The sequence below is a fragment of the Manduca sexta genome, chromosome 28 (assembly GCF_014839805.1).
Source record: "Manduca sexta isolate Smith_Timp_Sample1 chromosome 28, JHU_Msex_v1.0, whole genome shotgun sequence".
NCBI lineage: Eukaryota > Metazoa > Arthropoda > Insecta > Lepidoptera > Sphingidae > Manduca > Manduca sexta.
In genome coordinates this window covers 12,455,208-12,477,445 of record NC_051142.1, presented here as the reverse complement: position 1 = coordinate 12,477,445, position 22,238 = coordinate 12,455,208, and positions in this window count along the sequence as shown.

Sequence of the window (22,238 nt, the reverse complement as noted above, 5' to 3'; positions counted from 1 at the left end):
GCGGCGGCAGTGGTATAATTTTATTCCGTATCCACTGCCCAGTATGATTATGGTTATGTGGTCTCGAGTTCAAATACCGGGTTAGGCAAAATAAGATTCGGTTTTTCTACCTTGTATCAGTCCGGAGTCTCGATTTCGAGCTCGATGTGGCAACAGGCTCACTTGCTATCACATCATGGATCGGAATACACCGACAATAGAAAAGTAGGTGCATCGCATAACCCTTCTGGTAGCAGCATCATGTAATGTGGCCAACGTACTGAGAGCTCTTGGATTTGATTTCCTGATATATTTTTTTCTAAACCTTTGGTTCTTGTCGATAGATATTTATGTGACCTTCCCATACTTGATTGCAAGTAGAGCAGAGTTCGAATCGTGTCGGCTGACGAGAGATGCACCCTGGCTAGTTGACACAATTATGTTTGAAAACGGGTATATGCAGGCATATCGTGGATCGATTAATTTGTTAAAAAAAATATTGTTATAATACCTAAAGTCGTACTTACCTTGCACAACAGTAGGTTTATTTTTAACTAAAACTCTAAGTCATTGTTTGATATTAAATTGCAAATACGATATCCAAGTTGCAATGTTAGTCAAATACAATTCTCGTCAGTTGGAAACTGGGTACAAGATGTTTCCAATCCTAGTGAGTTGGCGACTTGTTCCGATGCGGCGAGTTAGTTATCCGCAGGCGTTGTTAAGGCGATGCTATTGTTTAAGTTTGGCGTGGTTGGACGAATATTTTGTGAGACCTAAAATTCTTAATGTTATAAATAGTAGTTGATAAAAGGTGTCAAAAATAAAATTCTAATTTTTAAAATTAAACTTTTTTCGGATTTTATCGATGTTTTAATTATTTTAAATTTCTCCCGAATTTTAATAGGGAAGATGGTTGGGAGTTTGCACAAACCTGGGATTCAGGTCTACATTAAATTAAATCGGAAGCCAAAAGACCGGCTGCCAGGCTTCTTGACACTGTGAGCTGATTATGCGTAGATCGGACCACCAACAGCAAAATAAAATTAAAAAGTTGTATAATTGTAAAATGTAGGTAGATATTGTAACTTTGTCTTTGCGGATGAACAACACCTCAGTCCTCTCCGTGACCGCAAAGTCTTCGAAACGTCGGGAGAAAACTAAGATATTTAAAACCGAAACAACAAACGACGACACCAAAGAATTATACAACAGTTTGATTAGTTTACAAACCACAAATAAAATATTTACATATTAAATTAAAACGAACTATATTATAATCGCAACACAACACAATACCATTTGTCATTCTGTTATATCGAAACCTCGGTAACTGCACCGCGGGTCAGCGAGGCCGACCGCAAGCTGAATCTAGCTATAGCGTATAACAAATCCCATTGCATTAGCCGATGTAGGATAGCTTTGAATGCAAATTTAGATGAAATTTTCGACGAGGATGTCGAAATAATGTAGATGTTGGCTGTAGCGAGATATGTAGGAGAAATATACACTCTGCTGTACTTACTTTAAGTAACTTGTACACTAACACTATTAATGACTTGGTTTAACTTTTAGTTCCATTAAAATCATAGACTAATCTTTTACGAATTCGCCTCATGTATATTTTCCAGGGATAAAAAATAAAAATCAGCTTTAATAAGTAATTAAGTATTCAAAATTATGTAATCTATACTATTTTATAAAGCTGAAGAGTTTGTTTATTTGTTTGTTGAACGCACTAATCTCAGGAACTACTGATTTTAATCGAAAATATAGTTTAGTGTTAGATAGCCTATGCATCGAAAAAGGCTATATGCTATTTACTTTCTAACAAAGAAATAAATACCAACATAAAATAATTCTAATACATACAATAAATATCGCAAAGAAACGCTCCAAAACGAACTGAATACAAATACGAAAAGGTCCATAAATGGCAAAATATGCGTCATAAAAACATTCCAATCCTGTCGTACATCCAAACGGAATAAATAAAAATGGCCGCATAATACCGAATATAACAGTGTATTCAACAGGAATGTGTTTTAAATTTCCATGATTGTAAAACGTGTCGGGAAATTGGAAAGCGATTTTATTATGAGGTGATAACGTATTGGCTAGCGCTTAATTTTGAAAATAACTGCGTGGTTTTAATTGTTTTGATTTACCCGCATCAGTCTTGGAGTTGATTATGATTTAATTTCAACTTTTTGGACGAAATAAACGTAACAATTGATAATTATTGTTTGTTCTTATTTTAATAAAATTTATTTGTAATTTTGCGTAATGATATGGTCATTATTTATATTATATTTTTTAATAAACCAATATACAATAATTTGTGAGGCATCATTTTTATAGAAATTATTGATAGCCAGTATAAATTTTATTAAAATACCTATCTTTGACACATTTCAGCTCTTGTACTGTATTCTTTACACGTAAACTATTAGATAATAATTCTGACAACGTCCTTCTTGGACATTGGCTTTAAAATCCATAAAACATGAACGATATTGGTTGCAAACGGTGTCTTAGTGTCAGAAATAGACAAAGCAGTACCTACCAAGATCGTACAAGCACACTACATGTAGTGAATGGCGAGCATTTAAAATGATAAATTATATAACGTTATTCGTTCCCAGGCAATTCCACTTTTGTACAGATATCAAATACCTTATTACGTTAGGTTTCGCCTAACCGTTCTTAGAAATATGAGATTACTTCAGCGACATCCGGGGACAGAGATATATTACAGTCTGTTGTCTAGACAATCTAGATTCTAGACGATCTAGGAAGAACGTACGTGCCTAACTTATCCTGGATTACGGGCACATTCAGTCGGGGCCAAATTACGTAAATGGCGGTGGATGTGACCTGATTTTTAGGGATTGTATCGAGGATATTATTCGCTGAAAGCAATAGCCGTAGACTTAGTTTAAAAGTAAAAATTACCCGTTCTGTTTATTTGTTTGTATAGCATTGCGCTACGTTCATCATGCCGAATCATGAATCATCATCATCATTTCAGTCGGGAATTGTCCACTGCTGGACATAGGCCTCCCCCATTGAGCGCCACAGGGACCGGTTCTGGGCCGCCCTCATCCCTCGGACTCCGGCGACCCTGACCAGATCGTCGGTCCAACATGTGAGGAGCCTGCCTACGCTGCGTCTCCCGGTTCGTGGTCGCCACTTTAGAACTTTTCCACTGAATCATGAGTACATAAAAATATTTATATTCAGGCGCCTGTGCATACTTAATAGCTTATTCGCAGAATTTGAAATGGCTATTACATTTTATAACGTGATATTTAATTGCAACACATTATAAAATTTTAATCTGGATAAAATAAATATTTACCGCTAGTTTATTAACCCTCCGTTTCGGCTGTTTATTTAATCAATTATAATTTTTCTATCGAGTCGAAATCTAAAGCAAGTCACCCAGTAGACAAACAATACTAAAGAAATACAATTTATGTTGCCAAGACATTCAATTAGAGTTTAGAACTCATGAAGTTGTTTCTGTTTCGTAAATTACGGGTTTAGTTACTGATATAGTATCAGTTATAACTGAAGATAATTGCTGCGTGCTAGGCAAGCTGACTACAGGCTTGGTTATGTATGACCCATTTAGACTATTGTCGAATAATTTGTCGAATAGCTTGGCCAATATATATACATTATACGCACATATACTCTGACGCCTTTTATCCTTTAAGGGGTAGGCAGAGGCGCAATTGGTGCACCAACTATCCGTCATTTATATTCCGTCCTATGATGTGATAGGAAGAGTTTATATTGCCATATCGGGTACAAATTCCAGACTCCAGGCTATTACTGAACCGAAAAACCCAATATTACTTTTCCCGACTCGGCAATCGAGCCCACACTTAACACTGCAGTCGTACCATAATACGTTACTGACGCAGTGTGAATTATTAGTCTGTATGACTGAATTATGAGTAACTAATACAACCGAATAAGCTGTTTGCACACTCGTGTTCGTGGCCATTCATCAGCACTGGGCAAATATCTAAATCCGAGGTTTACGACTTAAATGGCATTGTAACCAATGTTATTACTACAAATTAGGTAAAATGAAAACGCCTAATGTCTTAGTGTGTGCACTGAGCTTTGTAATACATAGTTCTGTGAAATGTTGCTATTATTTATGGACAGGCGTAATTTTTATCAGGGTACGAGGTTTGTTACAACTTTTATTAAATATTCAATATTGGAAACGTTTTTAATCTAGCCTACCTTCTGATCAAAATTGGTAAAGATGATTGGATGTTTATAAGATTTTTTAGTCAACACAGAAACCGTTGAATGGAATTTGAAGTCGGGCTTCGGATAAAGATGGACCCAGTCATGTATTGTCGTAAAGGCTACATTTAGCTCTGAGATTTATACGGATGGAGTCCCGAGTAATTACTAGTTAAGATTAAAATGAAACATACCCCATGTAATATAGAGCGAGTAAATACGAGTCTCTTGTTTTTTAATGTTCTACATTGTTCGATTACTTTCAATTTCCATATTATAAAAAAACAACTCATAAATTGGCTTATAAAGTTTCATTGAGTTACTCGGGCTATTTTTGCTGATAAAGCCTTGATTTGCATGTAGAGTGGAACAAGCGATTGCCAGCACCGCGCCGGTAATTGGTTACGTCATAAACTTACTACAGGATATATTTTATTGAAATCCTTTATCGCTGAATATGTTAACTTGACAGTGATATTGAAGTTAATAATGTTGAAAATATATGTTATATACAAATAGATTTATCTGTGTACTAAAACAATTCGTAGTGTTTAAAACTAGAAATTAGACAGCCACTAGCCTCCTTTACTATTGAGAGGGATTAGGCCTTAGTTCACCATGCTGGCGTAGAGCGGATTGATAGTCTCCTACAGTCTCAAAATTCCTATAGTGAACTTCTCAGGTATTCAGGTTTCCTCACGATGTTTTCCTTTATCGTTAAAGCAAGCGAAAATTCACAAAAAATTAACACATCATTTTAGAAAAGTCAGAGATGGGTAGCCTTGGCATCAGAATTTGCGGTCATTCGTCTAGGCTGTAAGTTCTATATATAGCGTGCCGAAGAAAAGTATAGAAAAGGTGGCATAAGTATAGTGATTTAGATATTATGTATTAGGAAATGTTTTTTGGAAACTAATCCCAGTAGCAAGAATGCCAGTAGGCATACGGCCAAGCACTGCCAAGCAATTAAAATTTTGTATTTAGCCTGTCTCTATCCTATCAATTTTTAACTATTTATGTAGCTACGGGCTGCAGTTCGCAAGGTATTAGATTAGAGGTCCGAAAGCCCTTCCGCCGCGTGTTAACACTTAATATCAGCCGTTGACAAATTGAATACAAGAAATGTCTTGCGTGGGTTTCGGCACTTAGCAAATTATGTGCTTGGCACGCGTATATACATGGAAATTGGATTCGAAAAATGACGACATTTAAGGTAAGTTTACCGTTTTTTGCCTTCATAAGGTAAACATGTTTAATCCATTTATTTTTATAAACTTGTGAGAATATCGTCGTATTAGGGTTTTGAATCTAGGACTCTAGGTCATAAGATTTTTCGTGTCACAAATAGGAACGAATTTGTTTAACATCGAATTGAGCGGAACAAGCTGCCGATTTAAAACAGGCGATTCAACAACTTACTGGCTAATAATGAGGATTAAATTTTGCACGTCACGTCATTTTCTACCGTATAAGAAATAATAAAACATTATATAAAAAATGCCGAAGTAATATACCCCTAGTAAAAATATATTTTGTTAGCACAGATCATAAAATACCCATAGCGTTGCCACTAACGGTGCGGCGTTGACTTAAGCCGCGCGCACACGAGACGGACTTAAGTCTGGAGGCACTTTTATGTTGAAGAGGCTTTGTCTTATTGCTCACTTGAGACGTGACTGTTCTGTCTCATATTGCTTCGTTTATTTGAGACAGTTAATGATTTTATTGCTTTTTTATTCCTTAAGGGTACTGTTTCTTAGTTATCGCTTAGTGTTGTATCCGACCAACCGGTATATTAAAAGACATTAATGAAGAGTTGAGAGTGCATACAAATATTATCAGACGCTTCTCTGCAACATGGTTGAGGAAGACAATGGCTGGCACATGCGTTATATTCGTAAATGGAGATGCTTGTGTGGACTGGTCTGCCTGTTTCGCTTTCTATAATATCTAAGTATAGATATTATTTCTATAGTCTATGGTATTTAAATATCATGATTATTACGAGAGTTGTGTGTGTTAGAAATGGGATATGTAGCAGAGTAAATAACTTGTTTTGTATTGTCTACTGCAATGGCAGTAGAGATTTTCGAGGTAGAAATATACATTTAAAAGAGGTCGAACATGTAGGTGAAGATAATAGAAGACAAGTTATTTACTCTGCTACATATCCTATTTCTAATAGGTTATGGGCCCAGCCCAGCAAGTATCAGGCGTAAGGGATACCGTTGAAAATGTATCATATTACATTTCATAATTGAAATTGTTTCTTCTGACATTGTGATTACGGGAAATCAAAAAATAGTATTATGTAAAATTGTTTGCAATTAACTGTTCTAAACATAATAAAAAACAAATTGTATTTTTTGCACTGTGCTTATACCTTTGAACTGATTTAAAAGAGCAACAAAAGAGTTTCTTACCTGTCCTTTGGTGGAAATTGCTTCCTGAAACTAGCTGTAGAGTAAAAATTTACGGGATCTAAATAATATTTAATACTTCATGGATTCAAATATATTAATTTCATCTACATCGCCTAAGGGGTAGGTACACTCAAAAACAACTTGTGTACTCACAAAGTTATACATTTTATAATGCGATATTGTGAAGATTGGAGATGGTCGCCAAATAAATTCATATAAGTAAATGTTATTTACTTCTTCGAAACTCTACTATTTTGAACAAATTCTTTGAAATCTCAATAAAATCAAAACCAAACATTTAAATTGATCGATATTGGTACGCATTTTTATTCCACGTGTGTTCGCAGCCTAACTCTCACCAATATTTTCAACCTGGCTTTTCTTTATGAGCAATTTCTCACGTATTTTTGCGTTAAATGCTCTTTCTTTTTTACTCTCCTAATGTGTTTTAGCGTAACATTTTATACGAGCTCTGCAGAGTTTGACGGAGGGAAACTTACGAGTTTTTTTTATAGCCATTAATAATTATTTTTATGTGTAATTTAACCGAGTATATCTTAAAAAGTGGAAAAAAAATTAGGCATTACTTATTATTTTATATTTTATTATATTTGGCCGCAACTATGCCCACGTGGATTTTTTTTCTTTTTTTCCGGGATAAAAGTAGCCTCTAGCATTCAGGAGTAATGTAGCCTCCTAGTGAAAGAATTTTCAAAATCGGTTCAGTAGTTCCAGAGATAAACCCCTACGAACCTACAAATATATTCGCAAACTTTTCCGCTTTAGATTATTAGTATATATTATTAGTTTAGTAATATGTATGTATATATTATATTAACAAATATCTTTACTATAACCACTATAGTACTCATCATAACGAGGATAAAACCGTCTTGTGTATACACGAAATGTCTCATTTTATGAACTTTAATCTGGGTTTTGTTATGCAGGATTTGAGGCTGTCATGTTTTGATTGTAAACAAAACCTTTTGTAAATATAATAAAGAGGATTTGTGAAATTTTTAACTCGTGGTTGCATTGTAATTTGCGTATAAAAAAAATCTGACTGCACATTTATTTGCAGTCAGAATTTCTCTCCTTAACACATACTTCTTTTTATGTAATTAAAAAATGGTGGTTAGCTATTATTAGTGCCACTTAGAAATATTATATACATATATCAACAAAATCACAGAAAATTTTACTATGAAATAAAAAAATAACACATTTTTCTATGCGCTCCTGTAAACTAGCAATTTTGCAGATAACTCTTTTAACTTTGCACCCGTCAACACTATGTACATAACTAGTATACAACCCAGCTAGTTACTAAAACGTCTCTAACTTAATCAGTTAGCATTAGAAGCAGCTGCATACTCCGTTCTACAATGTTTGCATTTTCTTCATCTTAACCTTTAAGTTACAGTTTGTTGCAATATTATTTATGTAAGTTTTGAAAGCGTGTCTCCGCATCTCGCCGGAGCTTTATGCGCAACAAACCGTGGAGTTTACGTGCCTTTGTTTAAGAAACGCTGTTTAAATAAATATGCGTTTGTGAAATGGTATTTAAAATACGTTTGATGAATGAATTTTTATAAGGTATTGGAGTTGGAGTTTGTTTAAATCATACTAATGTTATAAGTAGGAAAGTTTGTGAGAATGTATGTGTGTATGTGTGTTCCTTTTTCACGAAAAAACTATTGAACGGAATTGGATCAAACTTTACAGTAATATTGGTTGGACATCAGAATAACACATAGGCTAAAATTTATAATGATTTTGTGTAATTTAATCATAATATAACTATACGTATCAAGTAAGTCGGAAAAAATTATCCCGGAAAACTTCTTCACGCGGCCGAAGCCGCGAGCAAAAACTAGTGGTTCATAATATTAAAAGACATTGACGATTGCGTTTTTAAGATCGTTTTGGCTGATGTGAAAAATATCATGGAAATTAAAGTACAAAAAGTTTAAACCTTCATGTCATATATTATCGGCAGTGATACATTACAGAGAAGGTACAATTCGAAGTTTTGATTTTGTTAAACTACTTCTTTGCCTGACTGTACAAAAAGCAACACTAAGCTCAACAATTAAGTAAAATGTTTCTTTAAAATCTTATCACTCTAGGAAACAGTTTCAAGAATAGCTTCCTATGAATCACACTACGCCTTAAAAACAAATACATGCTATTAATATGGCACTCTGCCAGATTAGTTTCATTACTGGCTATTGCCCGCGATTTTGCCATTTTCGTAATTAATGTACCAAAAATCTTCAATAACGACTTTTATATCAAATTTTAGAGTTTCAATATACTAAGGAATTCCCTAAAAAAAATATACGATTTGTTTATTTGTTTTTGGGCGTACTGTTACGAAGTTTCGAGACGAATTTTCTTTTTAATATTGTTTTTCTATATTTAGAACCTCCATTTTATCCCCGGATTGAATTTCTAAATATCTTTATTTATTTCTTGTATATATAAAGAGATCTTCTATGTAAAATTTCAACTTTTAAGTTCAAAAAGAGTTGAGTCGTTGATGAGTCAGTTGACTAGTGATAGGAGCCAGGACCTTTTATATATTTAGTCATTCTATTCAATGAAAGGGCCTACTATATTTCCAATTTTAAAAGTAAAGCACTCAATTTTTCTCTGGCATTTCAAGCATTTTCATAATACTATTATAATACCCACTTACTGATTTGGCAGCCTCCTTCGATAAATGTGATTCAATCATGATCGATTTATACGAAACTCATATTTTACGGAACAAATCGTAAGCATACGTTGGAAGCCGTGGCTACGTAATGGTACGTAAATTAAATTTATTCGAATAATAATCGCACGATGAACTTTCTTTCATATCGACTCGACAAAGTGACCCCCACTGCAGCTGATGGTAAGTCGAGTCTAATAGAATGTCGACTGACGAGAGATGATTATGAAATAATTTATTTGCACCTGTAAAATGTTATACATTATTTATATTCCGTCAATATTAATTCTACTATCAGTTCGGAAAGGAGTACTTACCAGCAAAGAACGGGCAAGAAACTCTGGTATGGCTCTTTTCAAAATAAGTTTAAAGTATTTACCCCTCGGCAGTCGATACAATTAGTTTTGATTAAAGTCGTTATTTATTATAAATAAAACGGCGATAGCCTAGTTGGTTTTGGAACGGACTGCCGAGATGAATGTCCGCAGGTTCAAATCACAAGAGCACACACCTCTGACTTTTCTAAAATTATGTGTGTATTCTTTGTGAATTATCGCTTTCTTTAACGATGAAGGAAAACATCATGAAGAAAGCTGCACACCTGAGAAGTTCTCTATAGGAAATTTCGAAGATGTGTGAAGTCCAATCCGCACTAGGTCAGCGTGGTGGACTACAGCCCAATCCCTCTCAGTAGTATAGGTGGCCCATGCGCAACAGTGGGACAGTATATAATATAGGGCTGATATTATTATTATTATAATATTATTTATTGGCTCTATTACCACAAAATATGAGTTCACTCCATCCATAGTTGCTTAGTCTTACATAATAACATAGGCAAAGGTTTTCACCCCATTGTTCATCTTTGACATTGCCCTTTACAGAACTTTCGGTGCGACTTGGCTGTACTTATGACTATACACAATACAACTTGTTCGAGATTTAAAAAGCAGTATAACTGCAAGCTAGCCTGTGTTTGTATATTTTTTTTCTCTAAATAATTTATTAATGTAGGTTTTGCAGCCAGTATTTATTCTTTTATAATTAATAGTAATATTAACCTTTGAACTAAAAGGCATATTGCTAGACAGGCAAATCGTAATATTGAGTCATTAACAAGAAAAAACACAAAGAGACCCTAATCTTTTACTGTTCGTTAAGCACTGAGCCCAAGAAGTTTGCTTCAGTGGAATTGTCTAACAAAATTAATTAAATAAACGCTGCGCTACGGCTTTTGTCCTTTGAATTCTTTTAACATTATGAAGTTAAAAACATCTGGCTTAAACGCGGCTAATTTTAAATACGAACAACTTCGTTCTGAAACAGTTGTGCACTTCTGAATTTTCATATAAAATATTTATATTTTGTGACGGAAATGTACGTTGCTTATTTTTTTAGAACAGGTTGTGAAGTATGCTTTATTGTAAAGTACAGCTTGGCTAATTTAAAAACGTTGTGCATGCGTTTATTGGAATATATGCTTTAATGGAATATATTTCATCGTCATAATATTAATTGCATAATAATTAAAGCATACTGTATCGTTTTACGTTATTATTTAGTTTTTGATATATTTAGTTGTACGCTATTGCTTAAAAAGTTTTATTAATAATTTAATGTATTTTTCAACTTAAGGTCCTACTTATTAGCTACATATTTATGGATACAATGAATAATTAATATATTATTTAAGAGTAAATATCAAAACTAATTCAAATAAAAAAAAAAACACTCACCATTTATCACTATGGTTCATTTTAAAATTAACCAATCACTATCCACACGTATCAGTTTAGTCAAGATGAAAGTTCACTCTAATCACAAGAAAAATCACAAAAAAATAAATCACACTTTAATAACGAAAATGATTTAAAAGTTATTTTTAATTTCCGAACGCGGCGACAGCGCGGCACCCGTGCGGCAGGCTTGACGATCGCCGCCGAATGGCAGCCACAAGTACCGGCACCTGTTGTATTCGCAGCCTTATATTTTGTCCTGTACGGTATGACACGAACCTTCGCGAACTTAAATTCGAATTTCGAACTCCGATATAATCTCAAGAATAAAATATACCTATTGAACCAATATCTTATTACGCACCTCGTTTTAATAAAATGAAAGAGATAGTGCTTAGACAAGTATTTATTTAGATTTTCGATCCTTCGAACCCGATTTCTTTAGTTGTAAATGTTTGAAATGTGCGCTATTCGTACAGTCTAAAATTCTAGCGTGAAATATAGCGTGATTGGTAGATTGGAACCAGCTATCATCGACTGTCGATGATATGTGGTGATATGTTGAAATTGCGGCAGTGGCGCGTGGTACCGTGTGCATACGTCTTAACCACACAAAGAAAGTAGAGAACACTTAATTGAGGTTCAAGTAAACAAGGAGTTCTTATTTGAGAAACGTGTGGGTGTTTTCCTGGTTTTGATGTACAAGACTCGTGTATCAAAATGACATGGGTAATTGTAAGTGAGGTAGTTCGAAATCTAAATGAGGTCTTTGTGTGATAAATTTGATTATAGGACTGAGTTAGCGGTTCAGATTTAGCAGGGGTCAGTTTTTACCAGATTTTATTTAATTTGCCACTGAAATTTGAACTCTAATTATGTATCGTAAAACACTTACTTATATTCTTAAGTTATGAAATAGAAGACAGTAAAGTGGACTTTGAAAAAGCTTCACGAAAGAAAAAGTTTATGTTGAGTTTTGTAAGGCGTTAAATAAATCGACGTTCTTTTTGAAATGGGTTTCGCGTCTTATTCACGTATGAAGGTGCGTTATTATATAAAATCTATTTTCCAGAAAATATGACATTTATTAGAATACGTCGTATAGAAATGTCAGGAATACGTGGGTGTTTGGGAGTTACCTTTATTTATATACCCAAGTTCCAATGCAATTGCGTGAAAATATAACTGTCCTTCATGTAATATGCTTTGCTATTGTGCACATTTATCAATAAATTCTTAATTTAATATTTATTATGTCTAAATATTTTTTTACAGGAAATACCTGAAACTGTCTTTAATGACTGTTTTTTTTAAAAGACAATCTGATCATTAGGTCTAATTTATTTGTAATTTTTAAATATATCATGCTTTGTTATTAAATATATTCATATATTTTGCACAATTATAGAAATTTAATAAATTATAATTAATTCCACTATCCCTATTTATATCTGCTAATTATCTCGTAGGCTGTGACGCAAGTCAATACTACGCGTAATGGCTACGCTACGTTTGGCTACACGTGCTACATCGCTACGGCCGTAGCACTAATGATTTAAACTTTAGTAGTTTTACTAAGGAAGCGATTAAATTAGCTATGAGCTTGTTGCTGATTAAAGTTTCAAATGCCATGATGAAGCTACTAATATTATCTAAATGAAAACTATTTATATACTTATCAAGGATTTTACTATGTTTTTTGCAGATAACGACCATGATCTTTTCATTTCACTTATAATTTTGCAAAACGAGTATGCACTCGTTATATATTATAAGTGAATACACTCATTATAAGTGAAATGAAATAATGCTATGTAGCCAGTATAATCGGTTGTTCAAGAGTACATTTATAAAATGAAAAAAAAAAATGGTAGAACAACCATAATTACGTAATGATAAAATCAGGTATTAACAAAACTCAAGATCTTACGAAAAAATAATTAATTTATTTTTATTTTTGCAGGGAGTTGCCTCCAACCTACTACTCTTTACTTCAAGCCGTTAATTGAGGCTTTCATAATTTAAAAAGGCTCACTAAAATGCCTATTAAATATAACATACCTGAATCGATTACAATTTATTTCTCATAAGGCGATAGGCTCACCCATCCATATGGGACGAAAAAAGCTTGGCCATAAGTTCTTACACCACTTACCCTTCAATTACAAAAAAAAATAATATTGTTCTGTAATATAACCCCTGCACAATAATTGGGATAAATCTTCTTCCATTTCTTATCCGACATTCAAGATTATAACTTTCTCCTTCAGTCTATAAAGGATGCACGTGGGTGGCGGTAAGCACTTACCATCACGTGTCTTAGCCATACTTTGAATTTTTTTGGTTGTGAATTTCGGTTTTTATTTCGCTGATTACGACGACCGCACTCATTTCATCTTATATAAGTTGCTAGATTCTGTCAGTATATTTTCTATTGTTTCCTAAGTTTTGCCCGCGTCAAATGTTTTTAGGCGATGGAATTTTCACTGTGATATACTCAAGGAATAAAAAGTATCCTGTAAGTTGTTTCCAAGATATAGATATAGGGTATAATTTCGTTTCTAATTTCATCCAAATCCGTTAAGGGTTTTTGCGTTTATTTCTAATAAACATCCCAATCTCAGCTCAAACCTTTAAACATACATAACGTTATCTTTCCATTTAAAACATTAAAGTGCTGAACAGGTTATTTTAAAGCATTATGAACCGACTTTAACAAGAGGAGGTTATTCAATTTGTTATAACTTGCTTAAACATACATAAATTTTAAGAATATGATTGTTTGACCTTGAACTTCGAAGATGAGGAAGAATCTCCTCTAAAATCAAATCTACCTTTGTATTACATCTGCAATATTGTTTTTTATTGCCTTAGTAGGCAAACGATCAAGCGGTCCGCTTGATGGTAAGTAGCGTCAGCCACCCATGGAAGCAATGCCAGAGGAGAGAAGGTGCGCACTCTTTTTAAGTCTTGTTTAAAACGGGACAAGCCATCGGTGTTCCCTTAGTGCTATCACTAAGGGAACACCGATGCAGGGAGCTAATTTCAAAGTATTTTCACCTTCTTAGTATACTTCTGAACCTGCAACAAAAGTTACATAGAGCAAAACTCAAACGGAGAATGGTAAACGATGTTATTTTATACAGCACAATGGCGGTCTATTTCCAGTCCTACAATTTAAACTATTTCAAACGGTTTGCGTCAATTGTTTTTCCTCCCTTAGTTCAGTGTCGCGGGGCTAATAAAGAATGTATAGGTTCAAATGCTAGGTCAGATGGTATGTACGTCAGTGTGGAGCAAGGTCAGAATAAAGCAATAGTTATACTGATAATGTTAATTAAGTTACAAGTGGTTATTGCTACACTGAGACATAAGAATATAACAGGAAATAATATCTAATTAATCAGGATCCAATGGATTATCTCTGACGTTTATTGCACGCCCACGCGCTTTATTCACAAAAGGGTAGGTAGAAGGGGGGAACAAGTGCACACACCTTTTATCATGTGTATTCCGTCCCAAGATATGATAGGGGCCGAGTATACCGCCATATCGAATACTTCGATGTAATGATGGACTTATAATTTATCACGAAAACTCATTTATCCCTCGCTTTAACTGTGGACAGCAATATTGTACTACATACTAAAAAACCTTTGGAAGAATTTCGAATTCGTAAATTTCGAATTCGTATTCTATTTTAATTCCATAGAATTATATACAAATACAAACTGTGAAGTTTTCTCATTAAGGAAAACGATCAACACCTCTAAGACACCGAATTAATGATCGTTTGAATGCTTTCGCTACCATTTTGATATACTATCAACTGGAAGTCAGCAACACAATAACTCCCCCATTACTAATGTCAACTCACTAAAAAGAACTCCATTGTAGATATGTATACAACTTTATCACAACTGTAACTATAAATAGGATTCTTAAATACGTCGTCCAATGTCGTAGGAAAATCAAGGTTGATAACATTGTCTTACATTTTTAAACGATACCATTCTAGACAAATTGACATTGATTTCATTTTATAGTAGGATATGTATAAACGGACACGATAAATAGAGTAATTATATTGGTTTAGTAACATCAAAGATTTACTTCGAACTATTTTAAAAATAGGTTTTATTGACTTTAATAGATAAAATTGTTGTCTTTATATTTGAACTTTATACAGCCTTATATGTATTTTAGGTAATATTTTTATTACATGTAATTAGTTACTCATACTTCTGGTAGAGGTTATTTCAAAGGAAAAGTTAAGGTGAAGCACATATTCTGGTAAAATTGGTCTAAACTATTTTTTTACAAGAGCTTTAAACACACGGCCCTATATAGACTTTATACATCCTTAGGTCTTATTTAACTAAAGATTTATTTGATACTTTATATACAATGAATTGACAGCCTCGCTGGCTACGTTGTAATACATACGATACGAGTAAAACTATCGTCCTGAGGTCCTGGATTCGAATTCCGGGTCAGGCTAAAAAATAATGATGATTGCATTTTACGATTTTTTAAATTACTCAGTTGCAGCTTGATACCCTTGTGCCTGGGAAAGCACGTAAATTCGTCGGTCATGCGCCTGATACCTCTACAATAGTATCGGATGGCTGTCTCACCAAACTATGAGAATAAAGAAACAGAGAGTGCACCTACAATACAATACATAGGTATTGCGCGCACACTTGTCCAGTGTGCACTGTAATATTACCTGCGTACCTGGCTGATCTCCGTTGAAATTGGTCGCCGGGGCCGAAATTTGTCTTTGAGGGATTAGTTTATACAATAAGTGTATATTGGCAGACCCAACTCTTTGCTATTGCGCATTAGCATTTCCGACAACTTGTGGTCCAATTTTATCATTTACTAAAAGATTGGAATGAAATATGCGTCCAAAATCCATGTAATATAATATCTATATAATATAATATCATGAAATCCATGTGAATTAATATTAATATTACAGTTTATAGAAATCCATGTACTCTGCAAAATATAATATGATTGAAGGGGGATTTAATAATAACGATTTTCCACTGTTGTAATCATAATATTAATATCACAACATATTTGAATTGAATTCAAATAATTTTTGATATTAGTATAATTCAAATATTGAATATAGCAAATGACTTTTCATAGTCGAATATTGTAAACTAGTATTTTATATCAATTTATGATTATTAATAAGTTTAACTGACTACCTTAGGCGTAGTTGTATAACAATACGATTGCAGTGCTGAGGTCTCGGGTTCGATTCCCCAGTCGGGCAAAGTGATACTAGATTTTCTACTCATTATCAATCCGGAGTTTGGAATTCGTGCCCGATATGTCGATAGGCTCGCTTCCAGTCATATTATGGGACGGAATATGTAAAGCCGCAAGTGGGTATCTCAGTTGGGTCTCTGCCTACCCCTATGGGGATAAAAGGCGTGAGTGTGTTTGTTTTAATAAACTTAGTTATATTTGTTATCAAATTTAAAAAATAATTTGTTCTACTTCGTTGAATGCACGTCGGTAACCTATACATATGATAAAACAAAGTCCCTTTTCCTGTCTGTCTGTATATTATCGATTTTCTCGAAATCTACTGAACGGATTTTTGTGAACAAATTTCATATGGATAATTGAGACTCTGGGAAGATTATTAGATACTTTCTATTCCGGAAAAATATATAACGGAACTTTCAACCCGGAAAACTACTTCACGCGGGCGAAACCGCAAGCAAAAGCTAGTTTATCATAAATAACAACATTCTACTTATTCTCTATTTTAACATATTATATCTATACTTAAGCAATAACTTCCGCTCCTGACTTTTTAGAAATTACTTACTACTATTTTTTTGCGTAAAACTAATTTACTTTATCATGTATGTAATTTTGAAACCATAAAACATTAAAACCATCTTCATAAATACATGCTATAAACCTAATATGCTGTTAGAGTACTTAGTTCCAAAAATAACCGTTCCATGAGACCCGAGCCCTTACTGTGACCCAATTGATTTTCCATATGTGGGCCACATCTGGTCCTTATATACTGTTTTATCATTTCGCGGGAAACCTATTGGCACTTGGCCTGGGATATTCGTAGAAAATCTTTATCATATTTTCTATACTTTAGTATGAAAAATCATTTTATTATAGGGAAGAATTGAAGGAGAAAGTAAAGCTATTTTTTGTTATTTACATAACTAAATAATTTTAATATAAAATTATGAAAAAACACAATACGCGGCGTTGGTATACAGTAATTAAATATTCAAAAAAAGTACTAGTACTGAATTTCCAGCCCGCCAGCCTTAATTTTAATATCTATCAAATATTTATAAAACTGAAGATATTCTTTGTTTGGTTGAACGCGCTAATCTCAGGAACTACTCAACTGATTTTTTTTTCACTAATAGGCAGCTACATTACTCTTGTAACCTATAGCATTAAAGGCTATTTTATTATCCTGCTAAAATATATAGCGTGAATTTTAACCCGAAATAACTTATCACGCGAGGTGAGTCGCGAGAAATTTACAATAAAAAACACATGTACTAAAAACAATTTAACGAGTATTTAAAAAAATAGCTTGTTATTTTAAACCAAGGCAATCCAATACCCCGATGATTCCTTTGGTTTTGTGCATTAATATGGGCGGCGTTAATATCGTACACGTTCTCTATTTATGATCATATATCCCTGCTTAACAGATATAGAAGGTCTATAGAATTTTAGCACCGAAAACCTGGCTGTCTAAAGATTTTTTTATACAGTTATATTTTTGGCGCCGAAAATCTAGTTTTCTATAGAAATTCTTCCTTTATAAACGACAAACTTTTACTTGCGGGTTGTTGTGGTTGCTTTCGCATTTATAATAAGAGTGATAGAAGTCAGCGCGTATTCTAGTTTATAGACAGCTGAAGGGATTGCGATCTAAGGGTTATAAAAAGGCCCACTATTTGTTTACTTTCTGCGCATTCGACCTAGTTTCCATCAAGATTTCAAAGCGTATGCTGGGCGTCTCGAAACAGATATTAAAAAGTCTAAATTAAAACGTCTTGGGTTTACAATATATTTTAGCATTTTTTTTTTTAATTGCTTTGAATGACGAGACGAGCTTGCCGTTCGCCTGATGGTTAGCAATACGTCCGCCCATTAATAGTAGAACCACCATCCAATACCTTTAATTACAAAGTATTCTTTGGTATTCCACTGTGATCGCCATCTTGTGATTTGAGACATGAGATATTAAGTCTTATTGTGTCCAGTAGTTACACTGGCTACAATGTCCTTCAAACTGGAACACAACAGTACACAGTGACTTCACACTGTTGCTTGGCGGCAGAAGTAGACATTGCGGTGGTACCTACCCAGGCGGACTCTCACATATGAGGAATATACCATTATAAAATACCAGTAAGTATTTACAAGCCTACGACGGCTTTTACACCAGGAGTTTAAGTCCTATTGATAGATAGTCCTACTGATGAAGACAATTTTTAAACAATGTGCTTACAAATTATGGTTAATTTAATTTTCAAAGTTTCCTCTAGAACTAATACTGATTCAACTATTTCTCCAAAGCTTCTTATTTTCTGTGGTAAGTCTTTCTAGGCACGGTCTGGGTAGATACAACCGAAATATCTATTTCTACCATCAAGCAACCGTGTGCATACCAGTCGTGGAGGGTGAAATTTTCCGAAGTAGATCTCGACATAGCGGCGATAGCCTAGTTGGGTGTGGAACGGACTGCCAAGGCGAATGTCCGCAGGTTCAAATTCCAAGGGCACACACCTCTGACTTTTCTAAAATCATTTGTGTATTCTTTGTGAATTTATCGTTCGCTTTAACAGTGAAGGAAAACATCGTGAGGAAACCTGCACATCTGAGAAGTTCTCTATAGGAATTTCGAAGGTGTGTGAAGTCTACCAATCCGCACTAGGCCAGCGTGGTGGTCTAAGGCCTAATCCCTCTCAGTAGTAGAGGAGGCCCGTGCTCATCAGTGGGCAAGTATATAATACATGGCTGATATTATTATTATAGATCTCGACACAACATAAGTACTAATAATATGTGTGAATGCAGTCTTCACAACGTTCTAATGATAATTAGATTACATAAATTACGAAAGGGTAGCCGATAGGAATCGGGTTATATGGACTCTTCGCCATCGGTGTATGTACTGGTGCAGCAGCGAAGGGTGAAATTTTTCAAAAGGTAACCCGTAGCAAAAAAATTGCCTTAGTTAACATATCGCGATCAACAGAAAACAGATAAGATAATACTAAATAGACTTAAAAAGGAAGCCGGTAGTAATTGGGTTGCATTGACGCTTCGACACTACACTGCTGTGTTCCGATTTGAAGAACATTGCAGTAAGACAGGGTTACGAGCGCAGTTGAGTGCCAACACTTTGTAATTCAATTTACTTTATAGTGTTGCTATCGTTTGTGAGTGGACGTAACGCTTACCTTCAGACGTGCGGAATACTCGTCTTGTTATTCAAATTGTAATATTATGATTGTTAATACGTGATGTAGATTTCATACTCAAGATGACCCACTATCCTATTTTATAATAAATATTTGACAAGAATATAATATTAGCTGCTATTAATGAATATTTTTATACAAATATAATAAAGTACAAAGAACATGATTACAGTGCAGTTCAAAGAAATGTCAAGCAACAGAATTGTAAGCGCCCTGACGGTCGCTATGATTAAAATTTAATAATACTGAGAACTAAGACTTAAACTTCCTTTGCTTCTTTTTTCTTTTTTATATATTACCTTAGTTTTTAAATAGTAGCCAGCTATATCTCTGATGATGATTAGACTACTCTACTCATTATTATTTTCTTTTTAAATTAACATTTTTAATAGCATTTTTAAAGCGTTACACTTATTTTACCTAACAGTAAGTTAATATGCTGATTAATTTACATATTTGTTAAAAACTTACACAGCATATTCTTCTAACTAATGCAATCATAAACTCAGTGAGTTTTTCCGTGCATCATTATCACTATCATTGACAGTAATATATTTTTATAATTGTTGTGTACAAGGTAGATTACAATAATTTAAATAATATGATATTGTGTATAACCTACTGAGCCGGCCGTCGCACTGCGTATCGTTAAAAAGTATATAATGCGGCGGTAGATGTTAATTTCAAGTTGAAATAGAGGCTGTTCCTAAGATTTTTAAGTTTCTTTTATTTATTATTATTATTTTTTTTTTTTGCTTAATATTGTAAGCACTTGTTTTTAATGGGGTCTAAGTATTTTTTTTTCCGATTCTTAATTTTTTTTTAGTTTTTTATTAATTTATGTTTTGCAAAAAGTATTTTTTTAACTTATTTTTAATATTTTTGTGAGTTATTTCATCACGCAATGATGATGGTAGTTGATTAATAAGGTAGGGTATTAAATATGTTAATGTTTTTTACCGTGTTGATTTATATACTTTGAAAGTAATAACTTGCCATTAAAGACGCTTCTGGTTAGTATATAATTATCTTGTTTTTCTTTCGTTTTCTTAAGTTTATCATTGAAAAATTCTTCCGTTAATAATGAGAATTTAGTTTTTTCGTGTATAGGTATTATTTTACAGAACTCAAATAAGTCATGGTAGTTACTTTCATACCTTTTCTTAATGTAGTCCGGTACAATAGATTTTAATAACCGTAACTGCAAAGTGTAAATTAGATTAATGTGAGACTTATATGTCCTACCGTAGCTGGATAGACCGTAAGATATCGTCGACTCGACCAATGCCTTATAGAGCATTAACCGTGTAGGATAGGGAATTTTGTATTTTACGATTGAAAACTTAGCCAGAATGCTTCTTAATTTGTCACACACAGCATTTATGTGTTCCTTCCAGATAAATCTGCTATCAATAGTCAATCCTAGATACGTTTGTTTTTCTACGAGATCTATGGCGTCACAGTTACATCGTATTGCTACTTTATTATTAGATTTAATATTATGTTAGCAATTATGACATTGAGCTGTAAGTTTAGGTAATAATGGACTTCTATTCTGACTGGTGCATATATATATAAATTTTGTCTTATTAGTATTGATTATTAGTCCAGCGTCATGTGACCATTTTATGAGAGTATTAAAGTCATCTTGCAGTTGCTCTTGAGCTTCAATGACACTTTGACCTGCAGCTACTAGACAGGTGTCATCAGCATATTGATAAATTTCACACTTTTTAATAATATTTGGTAGGCTATTAACATAGGTGAGGTAATGTAGGGGACCCAAGACAGAACCTTGGGCCGTGCCTTCAGTAACCCGGACTGTATTACTAATCGTATCACTGACTTTAATCATATACGTTCTCTCGTTAAGGTGGTTTTTGCACCAGTTCAACAGTTTTCCTCTTATTCCACTATCTTCAAGACATTCTATTAGCCTCTCATGTCGGAGCGTATCAAAAGCCTTACTATAATCTATGAATACTACTAAAACATGTCGTTTTTCGTTGAGGTGATTGTGTATACTGTCTGTAAACGCTGACAAGAGCTGAGTTGTGTTCTTTTTTGGCTGAAATCCAAATTGCTTGTCCGTTAGTATATTGTTTTTTTCATAAAATTTGTATATTTGTTTACTGATGTATTTCTCTATTATCTTTTCAATCGTGGGGAGTATGGATAAATACCCGACTTAAGACTCCTATACGAATTAGTAATAGAATCGTATTATTTAACTTCAGGCTTCTTGCTTATATTCTGCTATTGTTTATAAAAGCGTAAGAATAAACAAAACTATAATTCAAAAACAAAATATTGGCGAAAACAATTTTAAACTTACTCCTCACTGCAGCTCTTTGATACCTCGTATAAACAACGACGTCTACAATGCATTTTGCATCCATTAGCGTTTCACAAATGGTTTTAAATACCTCGGAATGTTTTCGAATAAAATAGTTGTTAAAGTTCGGAATGGATGTTTTGTTTTTCTGTTGAGATTAATGTTTTAAAAAATTCGGACTAGTATTTTTTTCAAATTTTCTATTTACGTATTATGACAACATTGTACAGTTATCTATTATGTAACTACAACATTTTTACAAGAATTAAG